General features: G+C 35.4%; 1 protein-coding gene across 16 annotated transcripts in view; it reads left to right on the forward strand.

The window, feature by feature from the left end:
- The window catches only part of CPED1 (cadherin like and PC-esterase domain containing 1), a 310,448-nt gene that overhangs the window by 177,369 nt on the left and 115,272 nt on the right, over positions 1-17,807 (forward strand). The window lies entirely within an intron of this gene.

A 17,807-nucleotide genomic window follows, 5' to 3' on the forward strand; every position in this document is an offset into this window, starting at 1 on the left:
TATTTCCCTGGATGGTTATTAAGAATAAAATGATAATGGATGCAAAAGACTTTTGCAAGTTATGAAGTATTATACAGATGAGACATATTGTATTATATTTACTTACATATTAGACATATTGATACATTTTAAATGATTACAGTTCATCCTTTTTTTTGAATTTCGGTTAAATATACATTCTAACATCTCACTCAGGAAAAAGGCTATTGTTTCCTTTGATAATAAACTGAAAAATGTAACCAAAATTGTATGAGCCTGTATTGTAAAAACAACTTATGATGCTCTTCTGCCTGCCAGTTCCTAAAGGATATTTATCTTTGAATTTTAAGGGGTAAAATTATTTTGGTTCTTCTTATCTTTAGAGTAATGCTGTGTTTCTCATTCTTTTTAATGTTAAGCATCATGTAGCATTAAAAAATATACAGTAGGCTATGGCATTTTCCTAGATGCTACAAGAAATAAATGTAGGAGAAAGTTCTTTAATGTAAAAATTCCTAACTGTTAACAGATCGTGAAAATCAGCAACAACTGTTGTGCTGAGGATCATGATCTACAAGTAGAGGGCAGATAATTCCACTGAGATGAAAAGAGTGCGTCTGGTGTTTGAGCTGTGGCCACATTTGACTTTCATGTCCTTTTGGGACACGACACACTTTGTGTAAGAAGAAAGTTAATGCAGCTGCCTTCGCTAATCATTCAGTATGACCCAGCCCCTCAGGGAGGAAGGTAAAAACAGCTACACTCTGAGACCCACCAACCTTGCTGATTAACAGCAAATGCTGGTAAAGTGACCCTCTAAGTCTGTCTAGCCCATCAGGCCTAGAAATGTAATTTAGATGATTATCTCTATGCCCATTAAACCTTGTGACCTATGGCAGTCCGTTTGAAGTTGGCCTGCTTACACTTGTTAATAGGAAAAAAAAGAAGGATTAACTCAGAGGTCATGAAATCAGAGTGCAGCCAAGATGATGGCAAAAGAGCATAGGAAACCTTCCTTGGCCCCTGTAGAAGAGAGGAAGAACCCGAGAACAAGGGGCTGTCAACAGAATTCATTTCTTTATGGAAAAAGGAGTTCTTTGGAATGCAACCAAGATTGAATCCTTCACCCTCCACTAGTTTTGGCGAGTTTTGTAATTTATAAGCATCACATTCTAACAAGGTGAGCAGTCATGTTTAAGATCATGGGATTGATGAAAGGGATCACAGCATGAAGTCTGCTTGAGAAACTTAATGAAGAGAATAGATGCATTGTCTGCATTCTATAACAATTTGAAACAGACACCATAACGTATTTGAGATCTGATATAAAAGTTAAATCATTTTGTATAAGTTGTAAGCTCTGAAAAAACTTACTAGAACCCATTAGTTTTAGTTTACCTTTAAAAGTCTGTTGCTTTTGAACTTGCAAGAGCTGAGCTTAGTTCCTGAGGTCCTCGTTGGGTGCAGCTTCTCTATGTATGCAGAGCACTTCATTACTGGCTTACATTCTGAACACCATCATAGCAGGAGGCTCTCTTACTGGTCAGAGCTTTAAAATGCTGAGAATGTTGCTCAAATAAAAGCTCCTATCAGCTGACCTCTTTACTCACTGGATATTTAAACTTTCTCTTTCACTTTAAGAAAACCTGAAATAATTTTCAAAACTTAAAATTCTTAAAAAGTGAGTGACAAGGTGTTAATATTTTTGAAGTAGTCTTCTCTATCTGAAGAATCAAAACTTTGTATTCTCTTAAACATCACTTTTAACATATAATTTTATTTACTAAAACATGTTTCTGCATAATTTTAATTTAAAAAAATTTTTAAATTGTTGTGGGTATGTGGTAGGTGTATATGGGGTACATGAGATGTTTTGATGCAGGCATGCAATGTGTAATAGTCACTTCATGGAGAATGGAATATCCAACGCTTCAAGCATTTAACCTTTGAGTTACAAAAAATCCAATTACACTCTTTAAGTTATTTAAAAATGTACAGTTAAATTATTATTGACTGTAGTCACCCTATTGTGATATCAAATACTAGGTCTTATTCATTCTATTTTTTTTTGTATCCATTAACCATGCCCCACCTCTCCTCCAGCCCCTGACTATCCTTTTCAGCCTTTGGTAACCATCCTTCTACTCTCTGTGTCTATGAGTTCAATTGTTTTGATTTTTAGATCCCATGAATAAGTGAAAAACATGGGATGTTTATCTTTCTGTAAAATTTTTTAGAAACAAGACTATTTATAAAGGTAGACACTTTAGTATGGCAAACTGCAGATGTTTCAGAGTTATAGGAAAAGGAAAAATCAAACAAGTTTAGAACCTCAATGAAGACTTTACTGTATACATTTGTAATGGCTGATAACAGGAATCTAATATTCGAATGCGACATAAATATGTGTATATGCTTATAAAATATTCTAATGAAACAAATGTAATATTACAAGCTATTTAAAAATATGAAATGAAATTGATAGTTCAGAATGCCTGTGTAAATGAATATGTATACAAGTTTCAACATTAAATAGGTTCCAAGTCACTGTATTCTATAAAACCATCAAACAAATTAACGAGCTGCGTATAGCTTTTAGAGATAAGTAAAATTAGCTAAAATTATATTCGTAACACAGTATTAAAATGACTGAATGAAAAACTAAGTTCTATAAAGAAGGTAATTGGGAAAATTAACTTTAATTAGGAAAAAGCAACTTTATTGTATATGAAATTTTTGATCCTATTTCCCATTTTAAAAATGTATTTTTGTTTTTAATGGAATTTTCTGTTTTATATTAAGAATAGGATGGCATTTTATATTAAGAATAGGATGGTTTTATTGGGAAGCAACAGATAATCCATGCTTTTTTATTTCCATTAAGCTTTGATAATGATCAAAATATCATTTTGGTCATCTGATCATCTGATAATGATCAAAATATCATTTTGCTGAAATTTTTTACTTAAGAATGTCATCAAATTTTGGTAGGCCACTGAGAATACTAATGGCTAACGTTTTAAATGTACCACTCTTGTATCCCAGTGCCTGACATAATAAACATGCAATAAATATTTGTTGAATGAATGGATGATCTTACTGATCTGTGGCTAGTGAGTTCAGAGAGAAAAAGTGGCAACTAAAGTGATCCTTTTCACTCTAAATTCAGGATAATAGTGCTGAAATGTGATTTCCCCCAGGGACTGATAGAATAATTTTGAGCTAATCTCTAAGGTACATTCAAATATTTTTTACGTTGAAGGAACTGTGTTTGGATTTTTTTTTTCTTTAGTATGGATGGCTTCAATAATGCAAATGGTTTAATCAATGTCTGTGGGAGGAAATCACTTCTTCCTTTGATCCCCACCTTACACTTACACTTCCTTACACCTTACACTTCCCTGTTTTACACGGACTACACCTTAGTGACACTTGCTTACATGCGTATCTCCCCTACATTTTTCTTCCTTGTCTTGCCATGCCTGCCACCTCACAAAGCCTGTGGTGTAAGGTCGATAGCAAGTGAATGCTTGTGGAGTATGTGAATGATGAAGAGTGAGTCCATATATAAGAAATCTGTCTAGTTTTTGGAAGGACTAACTCGCTGCATCTCCCATCAGATGCTCTATGCTCAGTGGCATCAGACACATCATCAGGACATACTGGAATATGTGACATTTTTTCTGTGGCTTTAGGCAGGTTGCCTGTACCTCTCTGAGCCTTGGTTTCATCATTTTTATGGAGTAGCTGAACTTTTCTGGCCCATCTCACCCTGGGCCTCATTATACTTGGCAAAAGGTCTTTTGTGCGTCTCTGCATAAATGTAGGGTCTTTTGATTCACTATAAATTTTACTTGTTAACTTAATAAATATAATTAAATGAACTTAATAGTAATAGGCAGAAAATGCTTAACACAAGGCCTGATGGATAATAAGCACTCAGTAAAAGTTAACACTTGCTGTTATTAGCACATACCAGATACCGGGCTGATTAAAATAGATATCATCTGTCTTCTCATGGAGCTCAGAGTCTAGTGGGTAAAACAGATGTTCAATAGATTATACAAATAATAAATTAGTTATAATTGGTATAAATGCAATGATGGAGAAAATCAAAGTTTAGTAAGAAATGAGTTTCTATCCTTCATTAAAATTCAAAAGGAGGCCAGGCACAGTGGCTCACACCTGTAATCCCAGCAGTTTGGGAGGCTGAGGTGGGTGGATCACCTGAGGTCGGGTGTTCGAGACCAGCCTGGCCAACATGGTGAAACCCCATCTCTACTAAAAATACAAAAATTAACGGATGTGGTGGCGCATGTCTGTAATACCAGCTGCTTGGGAGGCTTAGGCAAGAGAATCGCTTGAACCCGGGAGGCAGAGAACCCAGTGAGCCAAGATCGAGCCACTGTACTCTAGCCTGAGTGACATAGCAAGACTCTGTCTCAAAATAATTAAATAAATAATAAAAAAATTCAAAAGGAGATCTTCATGTCTTTTAAGCTACTGGTTTTGCCTACCAAGGACGTTTTCTGTCATCATTAAATGATTTGTAAAGTGATTATTAAATAATTTCTAATTTGCTCTGTAAAAATGCCCCTGCTACCATTTAAATTTAGAGTATCTCTGTGCCAAACACTAAAATTACTCAAACCTAAATTCAATTCCTGCCTTTAATACATCTTTACATATTTTCCAAAGACTGAGTTTGTTTAATAGAAGGAATGCTTTACATTATCAAATGAAAAATGTAATGTCTAGAGTTAGAAGAATCCATAAACATCTATTGTGCAATTAGCTAGTAAATTTTCCCTGATTAAAAATAGCTGTATCTTCATTGGCAACATACCATTTTCCCAATTCTGCTTTTATTCATATGATTGCAGATGTCACTAGAAGAAAGCATTTTAAAAATATACAGTGCTGTTCTATCTACATACCAGCCCCAACATCTCCTGAGCCTGTCCCCCGAGTGGTTTCCCTGGAACCTAAACATGTAATTAAACATAATATATTACAGCCTAGTTGAATCATCTTTGTAAGTCTCATTCATAAAGTAATGTTATGAAAATATTTGAAAAACCCCGAATATTTTCTTTCCCAGACTTTTCCTAATTTCCTGTAAACACATCCTGTGTATTCCTACCACAATAGATAAATGGGTATTTCGTACTGTTTTTAAATCTAACAATGCCTAGGAATTGGATATCTTGATTTAACCTTTCCTAAATTAAAATGAATTCATTGTAAAATCAGTGAATATGCAACTATTAAATTGGTTTCAAATGGGCAATAATATATTTTCAACTATGACTTTGGAATCTAGAATCAGAAAATCTTGGTTCGAATTCCTTTCTCTTTTAAAAATCCATTTATTTGTACCCTACTCTGAATAGGAAGGTGCCGAGGTGGCTTTTAACAACAGCTATATAAAATAGATTGGTGAAATAGAGCTGGAAGGCAGGAAAGGTAAAATAACTTGTCAAGGTCAAACAGCTTGTGGTCACCCACAGAAGGTCAAACAGCTTGTGATCACTCACAGATCACATCCCCTGGTAAGTCTCAGTTCTCTTTGTACACTGCTGAGGGTCATTAGGTCTACCCCGGGATAGGTTGTGCTGGATAGGTAGTAATCAATATCTTATAGCTTGAATGTTTGGAGAGACATATATTTATAGTATTACAGATAAGTGATGATTTTTCTATAAAACTAGTGCTTAGTTTACAATGCTAAGCAGATTTGAAATCCAAGAATATTTTTCTGTCACACAGTTTCATTAACCCTGTCCTGACTGAAATGCTCTTAATGTTTTTTATTTTTTTTATTTTGACATGGAACTAGAGATGTTTTTCATCCTTTAATATAGTTAATAAACTTCACATGACACTTAAAGATTATAGATTGCTGCTTTCTCCTAGAAAGGTAAACCAATTTAAATAAAATATTTTTAAAAACATGGTATGTTTTCATTCAGAATTTTGATTTATGTGTCTGCCCTTTTAAAACATAAGGAAGACCTGACATAAGTGGATGGATGAATGAATGGAGGGATGGGTGGGTGGATGGATGGATGGATGAAGGGATGGATGGATGGATGGATAGATTAGATAGATAGATAGATAGATAGATAGATAGATAGATAGATAGATGTATTAGTTCAAACTTGTATATTTTAGGACTTTGGTATTACATGTCTAATTCTGCTAAAAAATCAGATCCCAACTGGGGTATAAATTAAGGAAACCTAGAGTAAATGCATATGATTAATTGCTCAATGTAAGGACAGATCCAGCTGGTTATGAAGAAGGGTTAGAAGAATAAGATAGAGTTAGCATTGGCAGCTTACAGATGTCCAGTGATTAATAGCTTCAAAGTTTATTCAGAATGAAAGATTCTGAAGAACACATGTCTACTGCCCTATGATCGTCATCTTTGTGTGTGTTCCTATTTGAATTTCTATCTAGAAGTCAACATCCTTAAAGGCAGAGACCATTTTTGTTGGGCAGCTGAAAGGGGGTTGGTATCTTATCATTTGGCTCAATGAATTGGCAGTTCTTCAGTAGTGCTTGTAACTAAATTATAACTGTAACAAAATAATACAAAATAATTATAAGAAAATAATAGTGTCTACATGTCCATACTCATTTACTGTCACTACCCTGTGAAATAGATACTATTATTAATAATCCCTTTTTTTTTTTTTTTAGCTTTCAGGTTCATGGTACATGTGCAGGTTTGTTACATAGGTAAATTCGTGTCACAGGGATTTGTCATACAGATTATTTCCTTACCCAGCTACTAAGCCTAGTACCCAATAGTTATCTTTTCTGCTCTTTTCCTGTCTACCATCCTCTACCTTCAAGTAAGTCCCAGTGTCCATTGTTCCTCTCTTTGTGTCTATGAGTTCTCATCATTTAGCTCCCACTTGTAAGTGAGAAGATGTGGTATTTGGTTTTTTGTTCCTGCATTAGGAACAGCTCCATCCATGTTCCTACAAAAGATATGATCTTGTTCTTTTAATGGCTAAATAGCATTCCATGGTGTGTAGATGCCACATTTTCTTCATCCAGTCTGTTGTTGATTGGCATTTAAGTGGACTCCATGTCATTGCTATTGTGAATAGTGCTGTAATGAACATTCACATGCACGTGTCTTTATGGTAGAATGATGTATATTCTTCTAGGTATATACCCAGTAATGATATTGCTGGGTCAAACTGCCCCTCTGTTTTTAGCTCTTTGAGGAATTGCCTGACTGCTTTCCACAATGATTGAACTGATATACATCCCCACCAACAGTTTATAAATGTTCCTTTTTTCTCCACAACATCACCAGCATGCGTTATTCCTCAGCTGTTTAATGATAACCATTCTGACTGGTGTGAGATGGTATCTCATTGTGGTTTTGATTTGCGTTTCTCTAATGATCAATGATATTGAGCTTTTGTTCATATGATTGTTGGCTTGTCTTCTTTAGAAAAGTATGTATTCAAGTCTTTTGACTACTTTTTAATGGGGTGATTTGTTTTGTCCTTGTAAATTTAAGTTCATTATAGATGCTGGATATTAGACCTTTGTCAGATGCACGGTTTGCAAATATTTTCTCCCATTCTGTGAGATGTCTGTTTACTCTGTTGATAGTTTTGTTTCCTGTGCAGAAGCTCTTAAGTTTAATTAGATCCCATTTGTCAATTTTTGCTTTTGTTGCAATTGCTTTTGGCATCTTCGTCATAAAATTGTAGCTCATTCCTACCCCTAGAATGGTATTGCTTAGTTTGCCTTCCAGAGTTTTAACAGTTGTGGGCTTTACATTCAAGTCTTCAATCCATCTTGAGTTGATTTTTGTATATGGTGTAAGGAAAGGGTCCAATTTCAATCTTCTGAATATGGGTGGCAGTTATCCTTGCACCATTTATTGAATAAGTATTCCTTTCCCCATTGCTTTTCTTTGTCAGCTTTGTGTAATATCAGATAGTTGCAGGTGTGTAGTCCTATTTCTGGGCTCTGTATTCTGTTCCTTTGGTCTATGTGTCTGTCTTTGTACCAGTACCATGCTGTTTTGGTTACTGTAATCCTATAATAGAGTTTGAAGTCAGGTAACATGATGTCTCCAGCTTTTTTTATTTTGCTTACAATTGCCTTGGCTATTTGGACTTTTTTTTATTGTTCCATATGAATTTTAAAATAGTTTTTTCTAGTTCTATGCAGAATATCATTGGTAGTGTGATAGCAGTGGTGTTGAGTCTGGAAACCTCTTTGGACAGTATGGTCATTTTAACAATATTCATTCTTCTGATCTATGAACATGATATGTTTTTCCATTTGTTTGTGTCATTACTGATCTATTTGAACAGTGTTTTGTGATTCTCATTGTAGAGATCATTTACCTTCCTGGTTAGCTGTATTCCTGGGTAATTTATTCAGTGAAAATTGTGAATGGGATTGTGTTCCTGATTTGGTCCTCAGTTTGTCTGTACTTGGTGTAGAGAAATGCTAGTGATTCCTGTATGTTGATTTTGTATCCCAAGAGTTTGATTTTGTATCCCAAGAGTTTGTTGAAGTTGTTTATCAGCTAAAGGAGCTTTTGGGCTGAGACTATGGGGTTTTCTAGATATAGAATCGTGTTGTCAGCAAACAGGGATTATTTGACTTCCTCTCTTCCTATTTGGATGATCTTTCTTTCTCTTGCCTGATTGCTCTAGCTAGGACTTCCAATACTATGTTGAATAGAAGTAGTGAGAGGGCATCCTTGCCTTGTGCCAGTTTTCAAGGGGAATGCTGCCAGCTTTTCTCCATTCCATATGATGTTGGCTGTGGATTTGTCATAGATGGCTATCTCAAGAGATGCAGAAAAGGCTTTCAATAAAATTCAACTTCTCCTCATGTTATAAACTCTCAATAAACTAGATATTAAAGGAACATACTTCAAAATTATAAAATCCCCATTTTATTGTGACAGAAACTGAGGCAGAGAGCACTTAAGTGTCTCATTACACAGGATAGTTGATGGAATGGCTTTCAAATGTAGGTAGTTTGGTTCCAGAATCTTGTACTCAAAGCCAGTCTTCTATTCTACCTTAGCTAAAAAGCATCAGTGTTATTACTGAAGTAACACTTTTGTTTCTTGAATTCAAATGGGAATATTTCAAGGAAGTTCCAAGATTGAAGATGAATTATCTTTAAAACAAAGGTCGAATTTTTCAGTTAAAATAAACTGTGAATTAACAACACCACATTTTGGAACTTTTCAGTACAACAAGGCTGCTGACCCACTGTAAGACAGAGCGACAGAGGAAGGCTGAGGCTGGCACCAGAGTGAGCCAGTGAAGGACAAGAGAAGCTCTGCAGCAGTTTTCAATGACAAATAGATTTGTCAGGCAAGGCAGCTGGATCAAGGGATATGGTTCTTTTTTTTTTTTTTTTTCAGAGAAACAGTGGTAGCAGGGGTTCAAGAAACAGCAAATTAACTTGAGGCGAGTGCCCTTCTATAACGGACAGTCTGGAATGTATACCCCTTGGTGATTTAGTAGGACAGGCAGGTGTAAATTACTTAAGGAATTAGTCTAATACTAGCGGGACTCTGGGCATCGGGATAGGTTTAAAGAAATAACTCGAGAGTTTTATGTGCTAAAAACAATAGACAAATAATATCCCTCCCTCCTCCCTGTTGGGGGGGAAAAAAACTCTGGAAATAACTTGAATTGCATAGTTAGTTAAATAACTAATGGTAATAAGCCTCCTATAATTGAAATCAGGGAATATCCCTAAATAAATCACAAAGTTGCAACATTAATAGGAGTCCTTACTATTTATTTCTCACTATTTCCTTTCATTTCCTCTGGTTACATTTTTTTTTTAAAAAAAACATGTTTTACAGGGAATCAATAGCTTTTAAACTATCACCTTTGTAATACTGAAAAAAAAGGCACAGTTGGAATATTACGTTTAGTTTTGGTTTGCACATTACTAAATACATATAAGCCAACTGGATGGAGTTCAGAGAATAGCAAGAAAAATTAAGAAGATGAAAGGATTGATTTATTAGCCATGATTAAAGGAGTCAAATATGTCCAAAGGGAAAGGTGAACGTCATGACAATAGCTCAAAAATATCCGAACGGTGTAAACTCCCCTGAAGAGGACAATTTTTAAATCTATATAAAAGCAAGTATATCTTGCCAAACAGATTTTGTTTAAAAGAAAATGCTACTTTATGCATTTACAGAGACAGTGGAAAGAGCTGCTCCAATGTAACTTATTGTATGCTTTCTCCTATTTTGAAAAGGACCAGGGCAATCTGCAGTAAAATACAGGTTATTTATATTCTTTCTATCACAGAGATTTCTGCCATCCTTGGAAAGGAAGCATCTGTGATAATAGTGCTAGAAGTATGCCAAAGTATAGAATTGTTGATAGCTTTAAAGTAAATCTGTCATGCTCTGACTTATAGCTACTTAATTTTACTGCCTAGGAAGTAAGAGAAACCTGGCGGAAGAGGAGACTTGCTTCAAAGTAGCAAAGAATGGCAGTAGCTTACATTTTGGTATTTTGTTTGCTCTGTTGGTTTCTACACATTCTCATTCCTGGAAAGTACCACTGAGATTTAGATGCATTGGGACTACATTATTTCCTAGCCATTTCTGGTTTAGTAGTGTTTTCCTTATGAGAGAGATGCAGGTTCCTTTCCCGTCTGTGTCACTTACTAGCTTTTTGACATAAGAATGATAACATCTTACCTCCCTAACTTCAAGGGTTCAGTGGTATATGTATGTGTTCGTGTGTGCAGTTGTCGAGCTCACAGAAAGTGTTTAGTTGATATTAGTTCTGTCTCCTTGCCTACTCACCATGTTTCTCTATCCAACTTTACAAGCTCTGTTTAAGCCAATTTTGTACAAGTTCCTGATATTGCCAATTTTTTTATACCTTTCTTAAAAAGCAAAAAATGTGGATTTTATGTGAAAATTCTCAATTAAAAAACACTTTTTAAAGGTTTAAGCCAAGCCAGAAAAAATGCATATATTGTGTACAAGCCAAACAAAATGCATATATTGCCCATATATTTACCTAAAATGATTCTTTCTATAAAGAGTTACACACACATATAATAGTGCAAACGGCTAGTTCCTACTAAAGAGCAGTGAGGAGAAAGTGCTGTACTGCAGCTTGGCAATAATCCTCTCTGAAGTGGTCTTTAAGTTCTGCTTTATAATGTCATGACATGACATTTTCTAATAAGCTATGCTTCTTTCCCCCTTTTTCCTTCTACCCCAGCATCTATTGTGTTCTATACTTATGACTGGGGGTAAGGTTGTTATAGCATGAATGCAAGTAAGAAAATAAAGTCCATTTGATAATCTGGATTCTTCCCTACAGGAAAGGATTGTAGGAATTAATCCCTTACTGTCATCCCTAAGATATTACAGTTCTCTGATGGAGAACAGAAAGAAAAAGCAATGGGGAAGAAAAGGAGGTAGGCGTTAGGAAGTGTTGATGAGGAGGGGCTCTTGAATGCAGATCTTTTTGTCAGAAGAACCACAGAGAGGTTGAGGACCTAGTAGCAGAGAGGACCTCACCCTCATTTTTCAGCATGCAGCCTCTGAGGAGGAGGCAATGAACGAGCAACTGGTGAAAAGAGGAGAAATGACAGTGTAGAATATTGGGAAAACAGCATCGGAGACAATGCTGCTGAATGAAAAAGCATCTGAAAGTTGCCCATCCTGACTTCCTTGAGGAATGGGTGTTTAACTAGAAATTAAATTTCTTTTCAGAGAAAGAAAGTTATATTGTACACACCAAGTTTGTGGTCTTTGAAACTTACACCTATTATACACATGTGTATTTGTTGTTGTTGTTGTTGTTGTTGTTGTTGTTATGGTGAAGGGCATTAACTTTGTGCCGTAATGTGGAGGTAAACAGGGAATGGGGGACAGCTTGATGAGAAAGATCCACTTCAAGTACCATTGACGATAAATCGTATGAATCTTAAACATGGAGAAAAAAGTTGTGCAGACAGGTGGTAAGGACGGTGCAAGATGTTACAGCCTACACGACAATGGCAAAGTACATGTGTCCCCAATCAAAAGTGGAGGAATGGAATGCCGGGAGTGACAGAACCAAAGCAGTCAGGCATGATAGAAATATTTCAACTTAGATGACTGAGGGTGAAGGGTGCCTCCAAAAATACACAGGGAAAGCAAGAAGAGCTGACCTTGTAGAGAATATGTGGATGTTCACAGGACAAGTTGAATATTAAAGATACAGGTAGGTCATGTAGCAGAGCTGTCAGGCAACTAAATTGAAACCTGAAGGGGAATGTTGAGACTGGGGTTGGAGATGCAGGTGTCAATGGTATAAATGTGATAACTGAGTCTGTGAATCCAGGTGAGACTACCTAAAGAACAGGATGGAGCAAAGAGGTCCAAGGAGACAATCTATTTAGAAGGTAGGAGAAAGTTTGGAGCCAGCACATACAGCAGAAAAACGTCAGAGATATGGGAGGAGAACAAAGCTGTACCATGTGTTGGAAATCAAAAGTGAAAGATGTTTCAAAAAGGAGTGATCAGTGAAGTCAGACCCTGCAGGAAAATGATGGGGTATGGGTGTTTAAGACTATGAGCCAACCTGTTGGCCTAGTCAGTTAGAAGGTTAGAGACCTTAAGATGAACTATTCCCCTGGAATTGTGAGGGCAAACGATAGGCTGCAAGCCTAAGAAATTAATAGCTGTAGAATTAATAGCTGTGGATATAGATATACTGTGTAAGAAGTTTGGCACTGAATGAAATAGAGAGTGATGACTGGAGTAAGTCAAGCAAAGCACGTCAGGAAGTATCCAACTTAACATAGACCTTTATATCCCAGTGTATATGTGTAATAAATTTAAAGGGTAGGGAGGATTATTCTGAAGATAAATTTATTCCCCAGACCTTGCTGAAGTACTATCACAATAGTGTGCAGAATGGAATGTTTCTGGCACTTTCCTCTAAACAGTAACAGAGGTTTTTTTTGTGTCTATATCTTTAAGCCTTTAATTATGAAAATCGCGTTATTTTGCTCATATCCTTATTTGATTTTCTATTGTTTAAATGAATTAAAATGTGTTCAAATGTTTAAGATTTAGGCTGAATAACAACTCAATGGTAATGACTCATAAACCCAACATAACAGTTTATAGTTAGTTTCTTAGTCAACATGTATTAAAGGTCATTGTTCTTTAGCCCTGTCACAAAGTAGTAAGGGAAGTAATACATTTTAATTAGTATAACACAAAGACAAATAAATTATATTGCTTTGATAGTCTGAAGTTTTGTTAGTAAACATTTAACGTTTTAAATTATTTACAATGTATAATACCTTGCAGTTTTTTAAGGGAAAAAAATGAAACTTACCATGATTGCACTGTGTTCTGTGATACACACTGGGATCTAAAATTTCACTTTTAAAGTATAAAACTGATTTACTGTTATGTTTTTCTGTTTATTGTATGACTTTCACCAATTACATGTCATTTGGCTATTCTCTCAATGAATGAGATTGCTTGGATTTTCAGAATCTTGGAATAGTATCACATGGTGGTCCAAAAGACCAGATGATATGTAGCTTTCTGCCTGACAAATTCCCAGCAGTTTTGCACTTGGGCAAATTGCAAGAGATGTGTGTGACGATTCTTAAACTGACTCATTATGTTTTCATGTGAGTAGATTATCATCACACTGCAGGAGAAACAAGTGTTTTCAGCTGATGGTCTATTTTACCTTTCTCCTATTTTTTAAAGGGTAACGCATAAATGAATTCCCCAGATTTTAGAAATATATTTTTTTCTGGGAAAATATCAACAATGAAATAAAACTAGACTTTTAATGTGGTAGCTAATTTGATTTTCTTTAAAAAATTCTGAGGCTCTTTACTTAGTTTTTCTCCATTATATTTTGAAGCCAATGGAACAATAATATCCTGAAATAATTATTTTAATGCATCATGGAATTCATGACAAAATCTAGAATTACATGATACATTATCTGTACACTCTTGTCTCTAAGGTTCTCCCAGTGGGTCACACCTTGGCACACACTTTCTGTTCTTCTTTCACATACTATTATCCACCCGAGATTTTCAATGCTCCATGAATTTTTCTTTCCTACACAATGGAGAAATGAAGAGAGAACAGGAAGAGACTTAAATGTGCCCTTTATGATAGGAACAGAATATGATTTTTAGATGATCTACCTATAGGCTTTAAAATTAATACCTCGTCTCCAATACTTCCAGTGTAGCCTGAGACGTGGAAGGTGGTTACTTTTAAAACTAACTAAAAGTAATGTTCTTAGTTACTTTTAAGACTAATGTAATGATTAGCTGGGATACGTCTTAGCATGCTCTGAAAAGATCAGATCAGGTTGGTCAGCCAAGGTTAAAACTGACTGTGCGACATTTGATTTGGGTTTTATTTCACCTCTAAATGGACTTGAGGCTTTTTTCACAAAATAACATTTTAAACTATAATTTTTCCATCATTTTCAAGAAATAGTCAACAGTAAGGGTTCTATTGTACTCAAGCAAGCTGTATGAGATGATGTGTGATGATTCTGAAATGAATTATTGTTTTTGTGTGAGAGATGATCATACTGCAAGAGAAACAATGGTGTTCAGCTGATGCTTGCTTTATATATTTGTAAAAGGTGAATGGTTTCCCCAGTTTGCTTGACATGCAAGTATATTCTTCAGATAGTCTGTAAGGTTTACGAGTATTTCACTCACCATCTAAGAATAAAGAATATTCTATGTAGAGGGAACAATACAAAAAATACTGTGTAACTTGAAGTTTCCAGTAGCTGAAATTTTGAAATATTTACATATCAGTTGGTAAAGAATGACTGTCCCCAGGAAAATTAAATCATATTAGAATCTCAATTGTGTTTTGGATGGAATTAAAGATATTTGTTTGAAATACATTTCTCAAAAAATATTCTCTGTGATCTGTACATACATTATTGATTTTTAAAGATAACCATAAGATGTTTAAAAAATTTGTATATCAGCAAGATACCATAAAAAGTCCTCTTCAATTTTCTTTCTAAGGGATGTTCATCATCTCATAACCAAAATGTCAGCTTGACTAATGTTAAAAGTTTGCAAATACTGTTGCTTGCATGAATAGATTTCTAACATTTTAGTCAACCTTTAGTAAAATTGTTAAAACCTATGTCATCCATAAAGTATGATAAAGGTTCAATTATTAAGCTCCTTTTACAAATAAGAAAAATAAAACACAGAGTGGTTGAGTGACTTTCCACAGATCACACACCTAGTTCCTGGCAAGGCTGGCATATTTTTGTCAGATAACTCTAAGTCAAAGAATATTAGATGCATATTAATTGGGCATATTGTAGTCTCACAACTTTTAATATGGTTTTGAATTAGATATTCTTAGAGGAAGCTAGTACCTGGAACTTTAAAAGTCACATTTATTCCAAAATGAACCTGGGAAACTAGGGGGACATTTATGTCTATATCAGCTGTCACACAAGCTTACTTCCCTCATAAAACTTTTATGCCCCAGACCCTTCTAATATGTTGCATATTTCTGTTGTTTTAGACAATAAGAATCAATAAAAACCACTGTAAAAGCTATAGTAACATTAGAATATGTCAGCTCATGCTAAACACTTCGATTCAATGAGAGCTTTTTTTTTTAGTTTGAATGATGCTACATTTCCCCCCACCCCCCCAAAAAAATACATATAAAATTCATAGAAATTGTGCCAGAAGAGTTAGTAGACTATGTTAAGGTATTTTGTACTGCATTAAAAACAGACCAGCTCTTAGCAAAATTAAAGAAATTCACTTAATAGAGACAGTAATTGGTAATAGTAGGAGTGACGTGGCATTTCAGCAACCAACCTTCCTTCCTTCCTTCCTTCCTTCCTTCCTTCCTTCCTTCCTTCCTTCCTTTCTTACCTTTATTTCCTTATTTCTTCCTTTCTTTCCTCCTTCTTTGCCTCCCTCTCTTCCTCCCTCCCTTTTTCTCTTCCTCCTATCCCCTTTTCATTTCTCCTTGTCATTATTTGTTCTGTGGTTATTGAGTGTCATTATATTTCTAAGGATGAGACTTCTATTTCAACTGATGTTCAGTGTAGCTTGAAATGGCATGCCACAAAGGAATAGTGCTGGTCAGATTGTAAGTTCCATAGTCAGCTAACCAGTCTGGGCTTAGATTCTAGTCCTCCCTTTTCTATTGGGATTACTTTGGGCAAGTTACTTACCTTGTCTCTATGATGGAGATCATACTACCTACTTCACTGTGTTATTGTGAGCATTAATTAGACAAGACAAGCTTCTATGTAGCTTGAGGACCACTGTGCCTGGTACATGGAAGGTGTTTGAAATATTAGTTTCCTCCTTTTTTCCTCACTCCCCTTTATGCTAGCATTTTTTTTCTTCAAAAAACTTATTCCTATTTATTATCCTGAGTTCCTATCTTTGTCTTTTTCAAAGAAAAAAAAAAACTCAGTCTTTTTACAAAGCCTTGCAAAACTGTATGAATCAGCCAAGAAATTGCAGTTATTAATAGTCAGATAATTCATAGTAATTATGTGCTGTAGAACCTACAAACTTTCCCCAAGTGCTGAGTGCTTATCTAAACTCTGAGCCTAGAAATCACTGGGCTTATGACAACCCAGTGGGCTTTATCCCTGAAGACGTAAAGCTTCCATTCAGCATAGAAATTCTTTTTTTCACAACTGTCACCAGGAAATAAAATGACATATGGCCATAAAAATTTTAAATTTTAAGTAATATTTGCCTCAAAGTTTTCAAAACATTTGAAATCTAGAGTTGGTGATAGTTGTCAGCCAAGAGATACTTGTTGAATACTAACTTGAACATAGGTTTGAGAACATAAAGGACCCTTGACCTCAAAGATTTCCCAAGGAAAGGGAGGAGGACAGTATATGCTCTCAGAAATTCCAGATGTCCACAGAGTATTTCAGAAGCCTGAGAGTCTTCTGTAAATTCCTCAAGGTACAGATTTTGTTTCCATGTTCTCTCACAGATCTAATAGACCAGGCAATAAGCAGTGGATAAGTGGATGAATAGTTATAGCAAACTGTTCAAATAAATGTTTAGATTATGTGAAACACCTCAGATGTTAGTGGGGACTGGATATGAATAGAAGAACATAATGATGTTTGTTTTCTATGTATTTTAATTTTCAGGATTTCAATTTTGCTTTCAATGCTGATTTATAATATGAACTGAGAATAAAGCACAGAATTAGTTTAAGTTCTAGTAACTGAAATAGTATTAGAGTGTTGATGATTAAAGATTCATACAATTCACTTGGGGGTAGAGAACGACTGCTTTACATACTTCTTTAAAAATTATTTCTTCACGTTGCAAGGCCGAGGCGGGCAGATTACTTCAGGCCAGGAATTCAAGACCAGCCAGGCCGACATGGTGAAACCCTGTTTCTACTGAAAATACAAAAATTAGCCAGCCATGGTGGCACATGCCTGTAATCCCAGCTACTCAGGAGGCTGAAGCAGGAGAATTGCTTGAACCCAGGGGACGGGAGGTTGCAATGAGCCAAGATCGTGCCACTGCACTCTGGCCTGGGTGACAGAGCGAGACTCTGTCTCAAAAAAAAAAAAAAAACAAACAACAACAACAAAAAAACGTCTTTTCTGTGACTCTTTTCTTTCAAAAGGAAGGGAGCAGAACCACAGTTGTATTTTTTAATTGGATGTGGGAGTTTTGATTTAGCCATTTTTTCTACTATTTAAGTGATAGATTCCTCTAATAAAAAGAGGAAAAGAGCGTCTTAAGTCTGCTGAAAA

The sequence above is a fragment of the Macaca fascicularis genome, chromosome 3 (assembly GCF_037993035.2).
Source record: "Macaca fascicularis isolate 582-1 chromosome 3, T2T-MFA8v1.1".
In the NCBI taxonomy this organism is placed as follows: Eukaryota; Metazoa; Chordata; class Mammalia; order Primates; family Cercopithecidae; genus Macaca; species Macaca fascicularis.